Genomic DNA, 19,536 nt, shown 5'->3' on the forward strand with positions numbered 1-19,536 from the left:
TTCTCCTCTTATTCCATTGCCCTCTCCATTTGATTACATTAACTTTCCTCCCTCGACAGTGTTGGATACACCTGGCTATGATCATGACATTCTTGATCAAGGACAATGGACATTACATGATTCTGTGACAGGATCCGTGTTTAATTGGCCATTTATTCTAGGGTCGTGGGATACGACTATGGAATGTTCGAATTCTTATCTTCATTTTGCAATGGTACATGTTACTTTTGAGGATACCACTGTTCGTCTTACTGCTCACTTTTGTTGGTATCTTGCTTTCATGCATCATCAATCATATTTGAATACTCAGAAGAGTCTTTCCCAGCTGGTCATAGATCCAAATGTGGATGTAGCTACTGCTCAAATGGATGTATTGTATTACTTTGCACAGGCCTTCCCCACCAGGTTTATCATCTTACTGGAAAGGATGTGTTGTCTCCAGTTCCTCCAAAATGTACCTCAGTACTTTGTAAATGATAACAAAACGTTGGAACATCTTAAACTGAGTATGCAATTTAATAAGAAACATCTTCAATTGTTTCATAGTCTTCAAGTTTCCCATAATCTCTCCCTCATAGATACATTGTTTTGCATGGTGGAGAATGGGCTATCTCTCACTCTCTATTTCTCTCGCACATAATCTCTCTCAATAGCACATTGTAATAATGAAGAATAATCATCCATAACCCTTCTTTGTTCATGGATAACCCTCCCAAGAGGTATGCTTGATATGAAAGGTCACAAGAGTCACTACAGTGTACTTTTGTAGCTCAACAGTGTGAGTGTCACTTCAGTCTTTACTTGAGTCTTCAACAACTACTTTTTTCACTTCTTTGAGCTATTTTGAACTTGTATTCATCTCTTTCCAAGCTATACATTCATCCTACAAAACACTTACGGAGGCATACAACAAAACACAAACAAAATAGAGACAGAGGCTCTATAGATGGTCAAACATAAGGTCAATATAAAGTCATCAAAAAGCATTTAGCTTAACTAAAACCATTCAAAACCATCAAGATCTAGTCAATAAACTTCCGAACATTCTTAAACTCCATCAATAAGCATTCCAACCTCTCATACAGAAAGAAATAGAAACTCAATAGAACCAATCAGACACTCAATAGAACATTTCAACATATCATATCTCCACTAAAATATATCAACTTATTAGAAAATCTCTCAAACACTTCCAAAACAATAAATTATCATATAAATCATATAAATATCACCCAAAAATATAACAAAAAATAATAAAAAACATAGTCATATCAACCCTCAACAACTCTTAGTATGCAACCCTCTCTCCCACATAAAATGCGTCTAGCCACTCTAGGAGTGTACCACCCAACCCCTATACCACTAAGAGAAAAAGGCCTCATGGGCTCCTACTATAAAGATAAAGGTCTCTAAGGCCTCTTCCTCCTCATTTTCCATGCCTTAAACGTGTTGATCCTCTAAGGTCTTTGAGTTGTTCATGTTGCCTCCAAAAATCCAAGAGTCCACCTCTAGCGAGCCAGCTACAATCTCCATTTAGAAATGTGTACATGCTTGAGCCTCCATGAGTGAATAGACCTTTAGGATCCCAATGTACAAATTCCCAATGTCTATCTTGATAAGGACCTTGGCACAAGTGTCCCATTATCTCACACACATGCTAGAAGAATCATGCCAATTGAAGTATAAACTCAACCTTTCCTATCATGGGTGCCAATAAAGTAATCCTCGTAGGTGTGTGAGTTGCTAACAATATCTTTCCCACTTTGTTGGCTTATGGTCTTGTAGAAGTAGAATGTAGTTCTGTTTGCAACTCCCACTGTACAATTATCTTTTTGAGACCTCTCACCCCACTATTGTGGGGGTTGTTCATGTTTTAGAATGCTAGGTGGGAGCCCATGAGGAAAATCTAAGGATTGCTAAACAAGAACCTAATTGGCACGGTCAAAGATAAAGAAGAAGGTTAGGTGTGACCATGCTAGCATTTGGTGGCATGATTGGAGAGCAGACTCCACTCCCCCATGGTAGTTTGTGCATGGAGGAGGGAGGTGATGTTTGTTCCCTAGATTGTTGAGCTTGCCTTTGATAGTATTGGGTAGCATGGGAGAAAATGGCTACTCAATCATATCCCATGATAGTCGCCAATGCAGTGAGGCATGGAGGACACTAAGGTGTGGGATCTTTGCCCACTTACCATGTGATGTCCATCACGCACCTCAGCAAGTATTAGCTCCAGAAAAAACTCTAGCCTTGTCTTTCCATGCCATTGAAAGACATACTCAAACAATTGATCCCTCAAGATCACCTCTACTTGCGCTTGCATCCATTTACCAAACTAGGAAGTTTTTAGGAAGAAAGTGGAGAGAATCAAGCTCGTGATCAGTATCACCGACATGACAGCTGCCATTTTAGCTGTCACTCTACATGTGTGTTGTAATAACTGAGTCGGTCAAACTCAACCACAATTAGTGGTATGGTCAGTTAGTGACCTAGTGTGTTTATTAGTTATGTGTGATTAGACTTTAGTAAGCATTATGGAAGAATGAGAAGGCAAGTTGACTTAGGAAGGGATTGAAGAAAGGTCAACCAATCAAGATAACCCGATTGAATAAGGTCGAAAAGACTAATGAAGGCACTCTACCTTCCTAGATCAATGACTTTGAGGATCTCTTTCTAGAAGAATCGACTCAACTGCCTCCAAAGCATGAGGTTGATCATGAAATAAATTGATTCGTGGATCCGAGCCAGTGTCAAAATGACCATAAAAAATGTCTATTCATGAAGCTATTGAGCTTAAGGAACAACTGAGGAAACTAATAGATCAAGGATTTATCTGCCCACGTAACTCACCTTGGGGAGTGCCTGTCCTCTTCCAGAAAAAGAAGGACGGAACACTTAGACTCTGCATTGACTTCAGAGGACTAAACTGGGTTACGATTAAAAAAAAGTACCCCATACCCAGGATAAATGAACTTTTAGATCGCCTACACGGAGCCAAGGTTTTTTCCAAGATTGATCTAAGGTCCGATACTATCAAATTCGAATCAAGGAACAAGATATCCCAAAGATTGCCTTCAGCACTAGGTATGTTCATTATGAATTTTTAGTCATGCCATTCGGATTGACTAATACCCCAACTACATTCAATGTCTATATCTAGATGATTTTTTACTAGATGATTTTAGATATCTTTCAACCATATCTAGATGGTTTTGTGCTAGAATTCTTTGACTATACTAGTATACTCCAAATCAATAGAGGAACATGAAGGTCACTTAAAGATCACCCTCGTAACACTCCGTGAAAATTAGCTCTATGCCAAGATGAGTAAATGCATATTTCTCACTGCCAGGATTGAATATCTTGGATACCATCCTAGAATGGCCAATACCTAAGATAGTAAAACAAATCCGAGGATTTTTGGGACTAGGAGGATGGTACCGAATCTTCATCAAGGATTATTCCCTCATTGCTGCACCCTTGACAAATCTTTCGAAGAAAAATACAGTAATAATTTGGACCATTGAGCATCAAGAAAGCTTTGATAAGCTTAAAGAAGTTGTAACCATTGCACCTGTATTAAAATTCCCTGACTTCAATCAACCATTTGAGGTGATCAGTGATGCAAGTGGACTTGCAATTGGTGGGGTGCTAGTATAAGAAGGAAGACGAGTGGCCTATACTTTTAGAAAATTGAAATCCTACAAGTCCAACTATGCCACTCATGATCTTGAGTTACTCATAGTAATCCATGCCTTGAAACTGTGGAGACACTATCTATTGGGAAGGAAATTCACTTTAGTGATAGATCATAAAAGTCTTAAGTGGATCTTCATCTAAGTTGACCTAAACATGAGGCAAAGAATATGGATAGAGATATTGCAAGAGTTTGATTTTAAGATCAAATATTGTCCAGGGAAGGACAATGTTGTTGTAGATACATTAAGCCAAAAATCATTTCTTAATAGCATTGTAGAAGTTCGAAGCTTAAGAACAATATCCATTTTTCATAACCCTGTACTTGAGATTGTACACCAAGCTTTTTCTCAGGATAAGGAATATAAAGGACTCATGGCTAAGGTACTTCGAGGAGAAAGCTCTAACAAAGAAAGGTCTAAGATTAAGGATTATCGTGCTAGTAATGGTTGTCTATATTACCATGATCGCCTTTGTGTCCCAAAAAGACCAGAAGTGAAGACCAAGATCTTATGGGAAGCACATGATAGCCCCATTGTAGGACGTTTGGGGTATGCAAAGCAATGCAGTTTGTAAGAACTATCATTGGCCAGGATTGAAAAGGGATGTATTAAAGTATGTAACTTAGTGCTTGACTTGTCAAAGAGTCAAGGCAGAAAGGATCAAGATGCTTGGAGAGTTACAACCCTTGGACATTCCACAAATGAAATGGGAGTAAATAAGTATAGACTTTGTTGTTGGATTACCTATTGCTGTGGGTGGATATGACTCCATCATGATAGTGGTTGATAGATCGACAAAAGTTGCACACTTGATCCCTATCAAAACAACCTATAAGTCATCTGACATTGCTCGAATCTTTATCAAAGAAGTATTTAGGTTGCATGGATTTCCAAAGAGCATAATCAGTGAGACCGAGACTCCAAGTTCACCTCTAAGTTTTGGACTTGCCTATTCCAAGCAATTGGAACAAAACTATGCTTCAGTACTGCCTATCATCCTCAAATTGATGGCCAAACTAAGAGGGTGAACCAAACCATTGAAGATATTCTAAGGTATTATTGTGGCAAAGAACCAAAATGGTGGATTGAACATTTACCTTTGGTGGAGTTTTCTTATAACACTACCTTTCAACAAACAATCAAGATTTTGCTATTTCAAGATTTGTATGGGCAAGAATGTCGTACACCCCTAAACTTCTCTCAGATCCCACTCTCAAGGTAGAGTCTTCTAAGACTATGCTTGAAGAGATGGACCAACAAATCCAATTGATCGGACATGACATTCAAGCTACTCAAGATCGACAAAAGTCCTATGTAGATCTTGAAAGATCCATAAGAAAATTCAAGGAAGGACATGGTGTTTCTAAGGGTAAGGCCTGAAAAGAGGACATTATCCCTGGGGAAATACAAAAAGCTTAGTCCAAGGTACTATGGACCATATGAAGTAATCAAAGTAATGGGAAGGCAAGCATATAAGCTTAAATTGCCACCCCATCCTAGGATTCACAATGTATTTCATGTAAACCTATTGAAACCTTATGTACCGAAAACCTGATCATGTGCTTAATGACAAACAAATAGTCATGCCTATCCAAGGAATTCTAGAAATGCAACTTGAGAAGATTCTAGATACAAGGGAGAAACCTCTAAGAATCAGAATCCTAAGAGAACATCTAGTACAGTGGAAGGATTATCCTGAAGAGGATGCCACTTGGATTGATGAGGCAACCCTTATGAAAGAATACCCCTAGTTTCTCTCGAGATGAGAACATCTTGATTTCTCTATGAAGGGAATAATGTAATGTCCCCATTACTTAGTTTATTCTAATAAACAATGTGCATATACATTCCAAAGAAAATTGATTTATGTTGCACATTTTAAAAAAAAACCAGCTCTAATCATGAAAATGGCCCTATTTATGAAGAAAATTGTTATTATTAATGAGGTATTATATACTAGTTCATGGAAGAAAGACTTGGGAAACCCTCCCTAGACTAGCTTATTAAAACTATATTTGTAGTATAAAACAACAAAAAGAACTAGCCTAGTGGATAGTCACTTGGAAGTTAAGTGCACTTGGGTGACGACACTGCCGAGATGGGTAACCTCCTATGAAGCTTTTCCTACAAGCTAGTGGGAGCTTCTCACGCACATCCAATGGCACCAACGAGGCCTTCTTAGCCTGTCGCCAAGTATGCCAAGGCCAAGATGCCAAGGTCTATGCCTTGGTCGCTACCTTGGTCATACACCTTGAAGTGATGCCCGCTCAATGATACGATGCGTGGTGCGTCCTCATCCATGTATTCATCAATTTTATCTTCACGCTATAAAAACGGAGCCCCCTCCCTGACGTCATCAATGACATAGTTAAAAACGTTAAAAGATAGCATTATCTCTTTATCATGGATGACATCATCAAAAACACTAAAGGAAAGTGTTCTCTCTTTATCATCGATGAGATCATCAAAAACGCTAAAAAGTAAGTGTCCTCGCTTTACCCCCTGGTTACTATATAAACATGGATAGAACGTCATGTCAAAAACACACAAAGACCCTTGTAGAAGTCTCTCTACTCTGTTGATGTGATGAAGTTCTCTTGTAATAAGTTGAATCTCTCCTTGTCTCTCCACAATTACGTGGAAGCACTGCTCGAATCCATCAGCTTCTTCCATGTCTCCCAAGAGACGTCGAGATGCTGAGTGAGGTCACGCTCAGAGAGCTCCCCAATGCAAGAAAGTGGCCATTGCTAAGGAAACTCAACACGATTCTGAAGCGCAAGTGGAAGTTAACCCTAAACCCATTCAAACCAAAGAACCAGCCATCCCACAACAAATCGAGGTTGCGGCAATAACCCATAATCATATTGGATGGTCGAACGGAGATAATCAAGTTTAGTACATAGGAAAAGGATTACTTTTTAAGGTATTAACTCTACAATTTTCTAATAAGGGGATAAGCTAGTCCTTACATAGATTATGATCAGTTAGAATGTACTCAAACTTGTAGAAACATGTTAGTATTATCAATTGCTTTTTAGGAAGGAACACGTGAATTGATGGAGGGGATTGATTCCATGCATCGCATACATTGTTAAAAATAACTTACGGTTATGATTTCTTTTGGATTTGTGAATGTTGAATTACGGCTCTTATGATTTTGTGCTTGCTCAGACAGACGAATTGTGGATTATGGTGGTTTCAAGGCATTGGGGTCCCCAACCCAATGCTCCTTAATACTCTACGAAGTGTGGAAAAACTCACATGCGGGTGGGGGTCCTATGCTCCCGAGGGAGGTAGGTGTTCTTGATATTTGATCACTCGAGCACCTGAGAGGGCAAAGGACTAAGTGGTAAGTGCCCTTGTTATGTAGGATAGCTCCTGAGGCTTAGGGAAGCTTAGCGGGGCTCTGAGCCAGTAAATTCCTTGTTGACCGCGGATGGAGTGTGATCACATACAACCCAATCCCGAGTGATTGGAAGGTCCTATCCTAGGCTAGATGATGTCTTTCTATGGAAATATGGTTTTGTACCACTCTGCAAAGTGATGGTGAAATAAAGTATCTGATTTTTGAATTGTTTGTTATGTGCTAAAGATTGAGTTTAATGAATGCAATTTAACTGAGTAATAAAGGGAAGATGATTTTATATGTCCAAATAGTGTGGTAGTATGCTTTGCTAATTAGAAAACTAAGTGAACCTCATCGAGAAAAGTAGGAGGCTTCGATTCTGACGATTGGACGCCTATGGTTGGTGGGTGGACCTGATAAGTTGGGTAACTTTCCAACACTAGATAGAGATGATTAAATCGTGACCGTCCCAATACTGGTAGGATTAGTTACCAAGTCTAATACCGTTTTAGGGGGCCGGAGCTAAGATTTTACCTTATGGGTAGGGGATCAAGTTACACTCTCACCCATCTCTCACTCTCTTTGAACCAAGTGCAGTGTCAACCTCACTTCTGCCTTTGATTGATTACAAAGTTTTCTTTCTTAGGTGGGCATTAGATTTCTATTAGGGGTGACTTGTCCATGCTTCCCCTGTGAAGTAGAACTGAGATTCCCATGTTCAACTAAGTCCAATGTTTCCCATGGGGAGACATGATGGTGATGTGCATGGATATGAATTTCAATCAACTACTAAGAGGACTCCTCCAGGTCTATTAGAGGAGGCACCTCATAGACAAGGAGGACAAAATTGCTAATGTTCTAAAGTCCTACTTTTTTATGTACTCAAATGTTTTTTTATAAAGAAATATGAATATAGGAAGAGTTGTGTGATGGTTGGTAAGAGGAGTTGCAACCACTTGCTCTCTTTATCATCCCATTCTCACGTATCTTTTCCTCTATCTTTTTGGGGCACAAATCTTGCTTCTTTCTCTTTGTGTATTTCTTGCTATATCCGTGGAGGAATGAGAGAGTGAGGATAAGGAGAGTGCTTATCTTATGTGTGCCTTGTTTGAGGAAGAGAAGAGAGAGATGCTTGAGGTTGAAAGCCAAGCTTTCTAGATAGATTTTGTGGGAGTGCTCTCTGGTTTTCTTGCTGTTCTTGGTGTCTGTGGGAGGGTCAATCATGGGCTCACCAGTTGTCTTCGTAGCTTGCTCATATTCCCCCTCATCATCTGAGAATGGAAGATTGATGATGGCTAGCACGTGTATCCAATCTCTCTCATCCTCAAGACTAGGGATACATTTTATTAGGTGCCTGTAAGATTTCCTAACTTGAGTGTCACCCTTTAGCATAACGGAGATGGCATTTAGGTTGACTAGTGTTGTCTTCTAGGTGTCCATCTCTACTCTCATTGCTTCCTTTTGGTTTCTCAAGAAGATCAAACCGTTGCCCCCATCCTCTATAACTCTTGCGCTCTACATTTCGGTCACAGCCCAGCAGGATGCCGTAGTTGACTCCCTTCATGACGATGAAGTCAATTGAGAACTAGACTCTTGCGATCTTCAACGGCCAGTTCTTTGACACTCCAAATGGCCTAACTTTTGTCCCATTGGCCAATGTGACATTAAACCTAGCGTTCTCAACTAGTAGGTTACCTCAAGCCTAGAGGACCATATGGCTAAGTACACTGACTCCTCCAGCTCCCATATCCATGATTCTTTCCTCGTGGTGTCTCCTCGCGCTAAGACTAGATAGATTGCATGGATCTTTGTGCCTTCACAGAAGGCATTAACATGTAAGGACTTGGGCACTGAGTGCAGCATCAAGATAGATATCTGAATCAAAACGTCATAGTCATGTAGGTCATCTGTCCCTTCTCTCAATTTGTCCTTCTACCCACTACTTCAACTCTTGCCACAACATTGGGAGCTGCCTAAGCAGGTCTCTTAAGTGCAAATGCCCTGGTTTGTTTACTGGACTTATGCACTTAAGCTTTGTCTATGTGGTACTACTCAAGGTGCTGATGCATCTCTCGACTTCAGATGCATAGGTGAAATCGGTGTGCTTACACTAGAGAGCTCGTCAATTTCATCTTCTAGGATGGGATCAACATCCTTCAAGTGCTCTTGGGCTTCTCTCACCCATTCCTTGACCTTATCTATGGCTTCAAGCTAGCGCTTTGGGTTGGGGTACTCCCTAACCTTGGCACTCTCCTTTTCCACAGTCTTCGAAGCATATGTTTCTACTTCTACATCTCTGACCGTTTTCCTTGTGGTTAGCATCATGGCACTGTCCGAAGCGTGATCTTTGCTTTGGTTCTCCTCCTTTGCCTATGGCTTCTTTTTTTGATTGAGGCTGCATCTAGGTTACTAGGCCCAAGCAGTGATAGGCCAGTTTACTTCTTTTTCTGATTGAGGCTGCATCTAGGTTACTAGGCCCAAGCAGTGATAGAGCGGTTTGCTTCTTTTTCTGATTGAGGCTGCATCTAGATTACTAGGCCCAAGCAGTGATAGGCCGGTTTGCTTCGTCTCTATAGGTCAGTCTTCTCTTCTTGATTGGCTTGCTCCCTCTCGGGACAACACAAAGAAATATACCTTCGGTGACCACAAGTCCAACATGCAATCGGCTCTTGGTTAGGTCTTGCCTCCTAGGCCTCTATCCGTACCTCTGTCTAATGCCATCACTAGAACTAGTCAATAGTCCATGAGAATAGACTACCCTCTTCATCATACGAGATGTAAGGGTTCATATATGCTTCCTTATCATTCGGCTCCTCCACGTAGTGGACTGGGGCATCACTCGGTGGGTGGGTTATGAAAGGTCCAGGTGGCCTAGGAATGCATGTGGGATTAATCTCCATTCTAGGGATGGCTGGTTTCATGTCGTTAGGTGTTGGTAGCACCAATGGGGCTCCCCTTTCGAAGAAGTTGGGTGGCCTATTCCCTAAATATGGTTGGTTGTATGGCTAGGCATATAGAAGTCTCCTTGGTAGTCTGTAATACATAGCATCATGGCTGAACCTACCACATTTGGTGCAAGGTTGGGACTAAGGGTCTTAACATTCTGTTGGAAGGTGGTTTCTGCCGCAATGCATGCATTGGACATGTGGGTGTGTAGGTCTCCTCACCATCTCATGTAGCCTAGCTAGCTCCAACTTCATCTCTACTAACTCTTAGCTCTGGTTAATACTTTTCCCTTTATCTTGGGTGCTTAGGATTGACCATTCTCTAGGTGTTGTGGCCTTCTCTAAGGGTCTAGAATTGGCATTATCTCGATTTGAGCTCTTGGAACTTCTCTCCTTCAGCTGGTCATCCACTCATATGGCCTCTTCTTTGAAGACCCTAGCTAGTGCATCTCTCTGCAAGCTCAAGTTGCTTGCTAAGGCCTTGTAGAGTTTGTCATTGTAAATTCCATTTATAAACACTGTGGAGACCACTCTTTTGTTGTATTGGGGGTAAAGGTGTCTCCACCTAGCCACCTATGTATTACTACATTGACAGTACCCGCCACTACACACATTGCAGGTGGCGAGTGCCCGTCACAGTCACTTATTCTTTATTCCTTTAGTGACAGTTTGAATAAAAGGAAGGCCCAGCGACACATTGTGGTTGTTGGAGTTTCCACTTTTTGAGTCTCTCTCTCTTGCTCTTGCTCTCCATCCGCCATAGCTCTCATTGCCAAGCTTCTTCCTCTTGGGCTCTACTCCCCTTTCAATTGGTATCAGAGAAAAGGCATTGGAGCTTGCTTGACATTCACTTCAGCCCAAATTTGAAGAGCTTCAACTTGAGCTTCAATGGCAGCCATGGCACCTTCATTTGCAGGTATGTTTTGATCTCTTGCATCCTCCTTGATCTTCTTCCGGCCTTCATTTAGCACCTTGAAGGGCTGCGTTGGAGCCCCCTGATCATTTCCAAGTGCTCAGTAGCACTACTTAAGACCCCCCAGCCCCAAGGAGTAGCCAACGCAAAATGCGGCGTATTTTTAAGGGGCTGGGTTGATCCACTCTTGGCATTTCCAGCTCCTTCCCCGGCTTCCCGGCTTTGTTTGCAACCTTCTCGATCATCTTCGGAATCCCCGGCATTGGTTCTTGGCTCTTGGTGATCAATACGAGTGCTTCCGCCTTTAGCCATTGTGTATACACAGTCCCAAGAAGGGCAGCACTTGACATTTGATATTTGATGCTTCTTGGCATTGCCCCTTTGATGCCCATTGATGCTCGCTGATGCTCGGATGTTGTGGGATGCTATGTCTATGCTTTAGGACTGATTTGGAGTAGATTTGGGCACCAATTGAGCTTCATTTGATAGTGAATATGCTACTATAATACAGTGGGTTGAAGCTCATTTACTTGGTGTATGCATTAGTTCTTGGATACAGGGTGCTTACTGGCGATTTGAATGATCATACCGATGTATTTGGAGATTTTCAAATGCTTCATTTTGCTTCCGGAATGCTTTTGAGCTTGGATTAGGCTCCATCTTGGTCATCATTCACTAGCATTGGGATTGAATTGGCATGCTTTGGACCGGTTTATGCCTATTGTCATTGCTTGACATTTAGGCTTCTTGGACTTATGCTTTGGTCAGATATGGTTGTTGCTTGGTTTGCCCATGTTTGATAGTCACTTGGAGCTTCATCTTTGCATGTATTTGAGCATTTTGGACCTACTAGGCATTATATTTGGTTGTCAGTTACATGCTATTTGAATGTTTTTAGGCTTATGCTTTATGGGTCTAAGATAGCTTGGGATTTATGCTCCAGATGTACCCTACTGGGATTTGGAATGTCTGATGCTATGTACTTGATGTATTTGAGCATTTATTGCTCTATTTTCATCTGAATTTACTTCCAATGGGAGCCTCTTGGCATATTCGGATGTACATAGAGTTTTACTTACACTTGAGCTTGAGCCTATGGGACAGTTACATGCATTTGCTCTCTTGAGAGCTTTATGTCTGCAGTTAGTCTGTTGTGGGCTGATTTGATATGCCCATTGGGGCTAGCAACTATCTCTATCATAGGTTTGTCAATTTTGTATGCATCTTGGATGGTTATGCATTGAGCTTCTTGCTCTCAGTTGTGCTTGTGCTTGGTCTCTTCTCTTACCCCGAGACCCATTACATGCGTGACTTCTAGACCTATGAGATGTCTCTTGCCCGACAGGCTATGGTTTGACAATTCTTGTTACCTTCTTGCCCCTTGACACTCACTGTTGGATGTCTCTTGCTACCTGGCAGTTGCAGTGACATATGTATCAATGATTGCTTCACTTTGGGACATTTATACATACTGCTGTAATTTATTCCAACAAGCTGAAATCTACAGATTTCGAGCACTTGTATGAGGGTAATGCTTATTGTTTGATGTTATCTTGGTCATATTTGGTGGACAGGTGGTTCTCTTGGTGATATCCACTCTTTCAGCTATTTTTCGCAGTGGTTTTAGCATATTTTCTACTAATTACAACAACCTTCAATTTTGCATTTTTGCTTTGATTTGGGATAATATGGTTGGTCATCCGAAAGACACAGATCTCTTTAACATTGCCAAGTTGGTACCAACTATGGGTATTGGAAGTCCCAGATATGGCAGGTTTTGGTGCAGAAGTTGTAGATTAAACCATTGCGTTTCAAGGGTGCTAAACCTGAGGATATGGATGATGATGTTTGGATGGAAGTTGATGAGCTATGCAAGTCTACCATTATCTTGTCACTCTCAGAAGAAGTCCATCAAAATGTTGTTGAAGATGAGCACCAGAGTGCATGGGACTTATGGGAGAAGATTCAGGAGCTTTATGCACAGTAGAGTCCTACCTCATAGATGTATTGGTTGAAGCAGTTAATGGATCTTCGCATGAAGGAGGGGACATTCCTATCATCTCATTTGAGCCAATTTCATGCTATCATGAAGAATCTGTTGTCATAGGGTATTGAGTTCAAAGACAACTTGCACCCATTGTTTCTGCTTGGTGCCTTACCTGAATCATGGGATGTCTTCTGTATTGCTATATGCACGAACAAGCTTGATGGGCTGAAAATCAAAGATATTGAGAGTGCTTTATTGACTGAGGAAATCAATAGGAAAAACAAGGATGCTTCCCGCTCTTCACATGCATTGATCATTAGAGGTGGCAGACATGGCAGGCATGATAATGATCATAAGGGCAAGGACTTTCAGAAGTCCATGTCAAAGTCACATGGCCGCAGTAAGTCCCGTGGACAGAAGTCTGATCTTACTTGTCATTATTGTGGGAAAACATGACATATTAGGCCGTAGTGCCATAAGATGCGTGATGATAAGCGCAAGGGAAAGGGAAAACAAAAAGTGTAGGAAAAGTCTTCTAAGCACAGTATTGTACTTGCAAAGTCCAGTATGAAGATAGAAGAGATTAATGTCATGTAGGCCACTAATTCACATGAGGATTACATACTTGCAGCTTCTTCATGCGATGCCTTACAGGCTTCTAAGACACATTCTATGTATGTGCAGTGCTGGCTTTTGGACTCAGGTGCATCATTTCATGTGACACCCTGTAGAGATTGGTTTCATACCTATCGTACCATCTCTGGTTTTGTGCATCTTGGTGATGACAAGTCTCTTGACATTATGGGCATTGGAGATGTTAGGCTATAGTTTCCTTTTGGAAATTCTTTTGTTTTGCATGATGTACATCATGTACCTGCGTTGACTCGTAGCCTTATGTTACCTGGACAGCTTGATGATGCAGGGTATTTTGTGTCTCTTGGAGACTCTACATATAAGATAACTCGTGGCAAGCTTGTGCTTGCAAGAGGTGCCAAGTCTGGAAATCTCTATCCCTTACTTGTATCTGGAGCTACCTTGAATCATGTTTTGTTTGTGGGTTCTATCCCCCATGTATCCCTTTGGCATGCTCGTTTGGGGCATATGTCCCTTAAAGGAATGAAAATGCTCCACGCTTTGTAGTATCTTCCGCCTTTTGGCTCTTTGCATTTTGATTCTTGTGACCATTGTTTGTATGGCAAGCAGACCAGGAATACACATAAAAAGTCCGGTAAGAAATGCATGGGTGAGCCCTTGGCTCTTGTGCACTCAGATGTATGTGGACCCATGCCTTGTCAGTCACTAGGTGGGGCAAAGTATTTTGTTACTTTCATAGATGATTACTCACGTAAGCTTTGGGCTTATCCCATAAAGAGAAAATTCGATGTCTTAGACACATTTTAGCTTTGGCTTGCATTAGCAAAGAAATAGTCTGGGAATAGGCTGAAATACCTAAGGTCAGATAATGGGGGTGAGTATGTATCATGTCCTTTTGAGCAGTTTTGTGATGAGCGGGGTATTAAGCATCAGATGACCGTCCCTTACATCCCTCCCTAGAATGGTATGGCTGAACACATGAATAGAACCATTCAGGAAAGGGTCCATAGCATGCTTAGCCAGGCTTTCTTACCACATCATTTTTGGGCTGAGGCACTTACTACTGTAGTGCATCTCATTAACATGTCACCTAGTAGTGGCATTGAGTTTCAGGTTGCAGAGAGGTATGGGCAGGCAAGCCCCCCTCTTATGATAATTTGTGTGTCTTTGGATGTGAGGCATTTTGCCATGTGCCCAAGGACAAATGCAATAATTTAGATCCTAAAAGTGTCAAATGCATTTTCATTGGCTATGGAGATGCAGGAGAGATGGGTTACTGTTTATGGGATCCACAAGCACGAAAAGTGATCCGTAGCCATGATGTCATATTTCATGAGGACAAAATGCATATACATCCTGAGAAAGTGGTTGAGGCATGCAAAGTCATCTTTCAGGAGGAGCCACGTGCTCCCATACAACCCGCTCCTCCATGGCTAGCTAGATAGCATGTAACATCACCTGATGCTCATGGCCCAGATGTTAGATATGCTGATGTTAGATAGGGGTCATGCAGCAGAGCTTGGGTTGAGGCATTCTACTAGAGATAGACGACCTACTGAAACTGTTTTGCACCCTCTATGGATTATGTACTAGTTACAGATGCAAGAGAGCCTCTCACTTATGATGAGGCTATGCATAGGGGTGATTGACACTCTTGGGAGAGGGCTATACAATCTGAGCTTGACTCATTGCATAAGATTCATACTTGGGATTTGGTTTCCTTGCCTCAGGGTAAGAAGGCTTTGCCATGTAAGTGGGTATATAAGATGAAAAGTACCCCTGGACACCCGAAGTAGACATACAAGGCTCGATTGGTTACTAAGGGCTTTAAACAGGAGCATGGTGTTGACTTTGATGAAGTCTTTTCTCTTATGGTCAAGGTGACCACCCTACGCTTAGTCTTGGCTTTGGTTGCACAGCTTGACCTGGACTTGTACCAGATGGATGTCAAGATGGCTTTTTTACATAGGGACTTGCATGATGAGATTTACATGGAGCAGCTTAAGGGATTTGCAGACCCTAGCAGGGAACACCTAGTGTGCAAGCTAAAGAAGAGTCTATATGGATTGAAGCAGGCACCTAGGGAATGGTACCATAAGTTTGATGCATTCATGTAGTCATAGGGCTATAGCCCCAGTGCTATGGATCCGTGCTTGTACACGAAGAAAGCCCATGACGGTTCTTTATTAATTTTGGTACTCTATGTGGATGACATGCTTTTAGTAGGGACAACTCATGAGGAGCTAGATGCTCTTAAGGCTCAACTCAAGAACAACTTTGAGATGAAAGATCTAGGGTAGGCCTCTCATATACTTGGTATGCACATTATGTGCGATAGATCTCAGGGACTACTCTATCTGTCACATAGACGGAGTACATTCATAAAGTCCTTGAGCGCTTCCGTATGCATGATGTTAAGCCTATTGGTTGTCCATTACCTTCTCATGTGAAGTTTTCATAGGCCGATTGTCTGCAGATAGATGAGTAGAGGGCCGAGATGGCCAAGATTCCCTATGCATTAGCCGTGGGAAGTCTTATGTATGCCATGATAGCCAATCGTCCAAATATTTCTTTTGCAATTTGGGGTGGTGGCATGTTATATGGCTACACTTGGCAAGAAACATTGGGATGCCGTGAAGGGTATCACGAGGTACCTAAAGGGCACAGTAGATATGTGTATTTGCTATGGCAGCTAGGATACAGGAGTCATGGGGTACATTGACTCTGATTATGCAGGACATGCAGATAGTAGGAAGTCCACTTATGGCTATGTATTCACTTATGTTGGAGGGGCTATCTCTTGGATGTCCAGGGCACAAAAGTGTACGACTCTTTCCACTACAGAGGCCGAGTATATTGCAGCCATAGAGGCTTGCAAGGAGGCTATTTGATTAGGCCATTTGATTGTAGACCTTGGTATAACAGATGCTATGCCTACACTGCATTCGGATTCTATGAATGCCATTCAGTTGGCTAAGAATCCGCCGGCAGTATTCCATGTGAATATGAAACATGTTGAGGTGCAGTATCAATTCATTCGCAAGGTCATTGAGGAGAGGTCTGTTGACCTTGTCAAGATTCCGACTAAGTAGAATCCTACAGACTTGCTCATGAAGAGCTTCACTATAGAGCGCTTTGCCTTCCTGAGGAGATTGATGGGCATTGGATGAGATGACATTTTTTCCCTCATCCTGTTGTACATGTATACATGTTGTACTATCTTTTCTTTTCTTTTCTCTCTCATTGGGGCAGATTTACCTTTAAGTGGGAGGTTGTTGGGGGTAAAGGTGCCTCTGCCTAGCCGCCCATATATTACTATAATGACAGTACCCGCCACTGCACACTACTGTAGGTGGCGGGCACCCGTCACAGTCACTTATTCTTTATTCCTTTAGTGACAGTTTGAATAAAAGGAAGGCCCGGCCACACATTGTGGCTGTTGGAGTTCCCACTTTTTGAGTCTCTCTCTCTCTTGCTCTTGCTCTCCATCTGCCATAGCTCTCACCGCCAAGGTTCTTCCTCCTGGGCTCTACTTCCCTTTCATGTTGGGTCATTTGTTAGATGGGATTCTCTTAAAGAGACTCCGCATATGGATAACATAATCCCTAATGCCCTCCTTGTCCTTTTGGTTGACATTCATTAGTTATACCATGAGGTTGTCGGAATATCTAGCCTCGGAGAACCTCTTGATGAAGAGATCCTTGAGGTTGTTAAAGTTATTTCGTTCAACCACGTCTAAGCTGGTGTACCATGTCCTACCCTTGTTGCCATGGCAAAGGCCAAAGGCTTGCGAGTGTTGGACAACATCCGTGAGGCCTTTGACCTTGTAGACTTTCTCGAACTGCTCTACAAAGCTGTATGGATCGTTACTCAACTGGTATTTTTCTAACTTCTTTGCGATTGGGGGATCTTTGACTGGCTCTTGGACCCCTAGTTGATTTCTAACCTTGCGAGCAATGAGGTTGCTAGGGTTACCATGTTCTACTTTGAGGTCGTATTTTCTATGAGCCGCTTCATGAGAATCTCACTTAGTGTCAAGTCTACTTCTAGTGCTTTCTCCCTTTCTACATTACGTCCTGTCCGATTCCTATTGGTTAGAGCCAACATGCGTTGGACTTCCTTCATCTCTATGTCTTGCTACAACTTCCTAGCCTGCTACTCTCCTAGTTGTACACTGCTATATGTTATAGTGCTTGTCATGCTAATATCCTCTCCTCCTTGAGGTCCACTATGATGTCCTTGGCTAGCCTACCATGGTGCTCCATCCTGGTTTGCAAGTCATATTTATCAATCATCTGTTGGATATTGATAGGGAAATCTCCCAAATCGAGCTGGTCGTTCTCGTGATCAACATGTTGGTAGCTTCTTGCTCCACTAGGCTATCGATCATGCTGATTAAGTTTGGCAGAGTGATGCGTCTCCAATGTTGTTGGTCCATTTATGCTCCTGAGCTTTCAATGTCTTGACTCTCTCTTGGTCCTACTGGTTAGGGTTCTTAGTCACCCGTCTAAGTCTAGGTCATCTCCTATTAGTGGGTTTGATTTGCTTATTATGTCTTGGGGTGTTCCTTATTATTGCAAACAGCTTCTAACTTATGCGTACTCAATGTGTGCATGTGGTGCTCTTTTTCATGTGCAATGCAAAATCAGGCTTTCAACTTCCTTGTGCACTTCAAGTGTCCAAAACAGTGTGAGGTGCAAATACTAGATGGCCAATGCAACTCTCACTCTCCCCTCATTCTTGTTTCGGCCCAACATGGCTCTAAGCACAATTGCTAGACACTCTCAAGGGTCAGTTAGGGTCTCTACTATGTCTCCCAGCTTGGTCAAGGTATAATCAGGGTGTGCCGATCAATTTGGGGCACTACATGGGGACATACAACTAACAATTTAGTTAGCAGTCTCTTTCAAGTCGTCAAGTGGTTGTTTCTTTTGTTTCTCATGTCTGGAAGCCGTTAAACTCATCTATAAAGCTTCTAGAGTTGTCGAGCGGCTTGGTTCTTGGTTTGTTAGGATCTGAGGATGTCAATTTTTCTTAAATTCACATTTGGCCCAAGTGGTCTAAATTGTAGAGGTCTGAGTCCTAGACTCGGCCTATTTGAGGCGAAATGGCCAAATGTCACCTAGTCGAATGACACATAGAGTGTCATGACTCAAATGGGGTACGCATCTAAATAGCCAAATCAAAGTGACCGAATGGCTAAGAGCGTTTGGCCAACTATGGCTATCCGAGTCCGAGACTCAGATAGGCCGAGTGCAGCGGTGTTTTTCACCAGATGAGATGAAAACTAGACAATTTGTTTATTCCATGCCTCTTGTCCTACTCACACTACCTAGGATTGAGCTCCTACACCCTCGAGGCTAGTGTGACTCACCTAGAGCAAGGATGACGAAGACTTGCAGTGATCACAATGATTTTTGTGATTTCCCACACATGTAAGAAAACCTAGCTCTCTCTCTCTCTCTCTCTCTCTCTCTCTCTCTCTCTCTCTCTCTCTCTCTCTCTCTCTCTCTCTCTCTCTCTCTCTCTCTCTCTCTCTCTCTTTTGGAAATGCAAATGAGCCTTCACCTCCCTTTCCTTGGGTCTTAAACCCCTGGTCTAGTGCTGAGTGTTACCCTATTCATGCTCTTGCCTTGTCAGTGGATCCTTGTTTTTGCTATGGGCCTGTTTACAGTAGCAACCCCAAATTGATTATCTTAGATTTTTTGGTCCTATACTACTCTAAATGCAACAAAAATCACAACTCAGGTGTACTAAAATGAGTTAACCCACTTGTCTACTCATCAAAAAATCAAAATAATTACTTGCTTTGAAGATTAAACTCCCAAATCTCTTACCTACGTTAAGCACCAATTCAAGGATGAAACCCTACTTTGACGCTCGATTTGAAGCACATAAGTGCTCAAGCTTGAATATGTTGGTCTCAGAAATGGAACCAAAAGAAAGTGGGAGCTCATCCTTGACCACCAAGACCCATGGACCACCTATTGCTTCAAGCATTTCAAGCAAGCAACTAATGGCTATCTCTCACCCAGCCATGCACACTCTCGATCCTA

This window comes from Lygodium microphyllum, chromosome 8 (assembly GCF_053477565.2).
Source record: "Lygodium microphyllum isolate KBCC chromosome 8, Lygodium_microphyllum_v1.1.10, whole genome shotgun sequence".
NCBI lineage: Eukaryota > Viridiplantae > Streptophyta > Polypodiopsida > Schizaeales > Lygodiaceae > Lygodium > Lygodium microphyllum.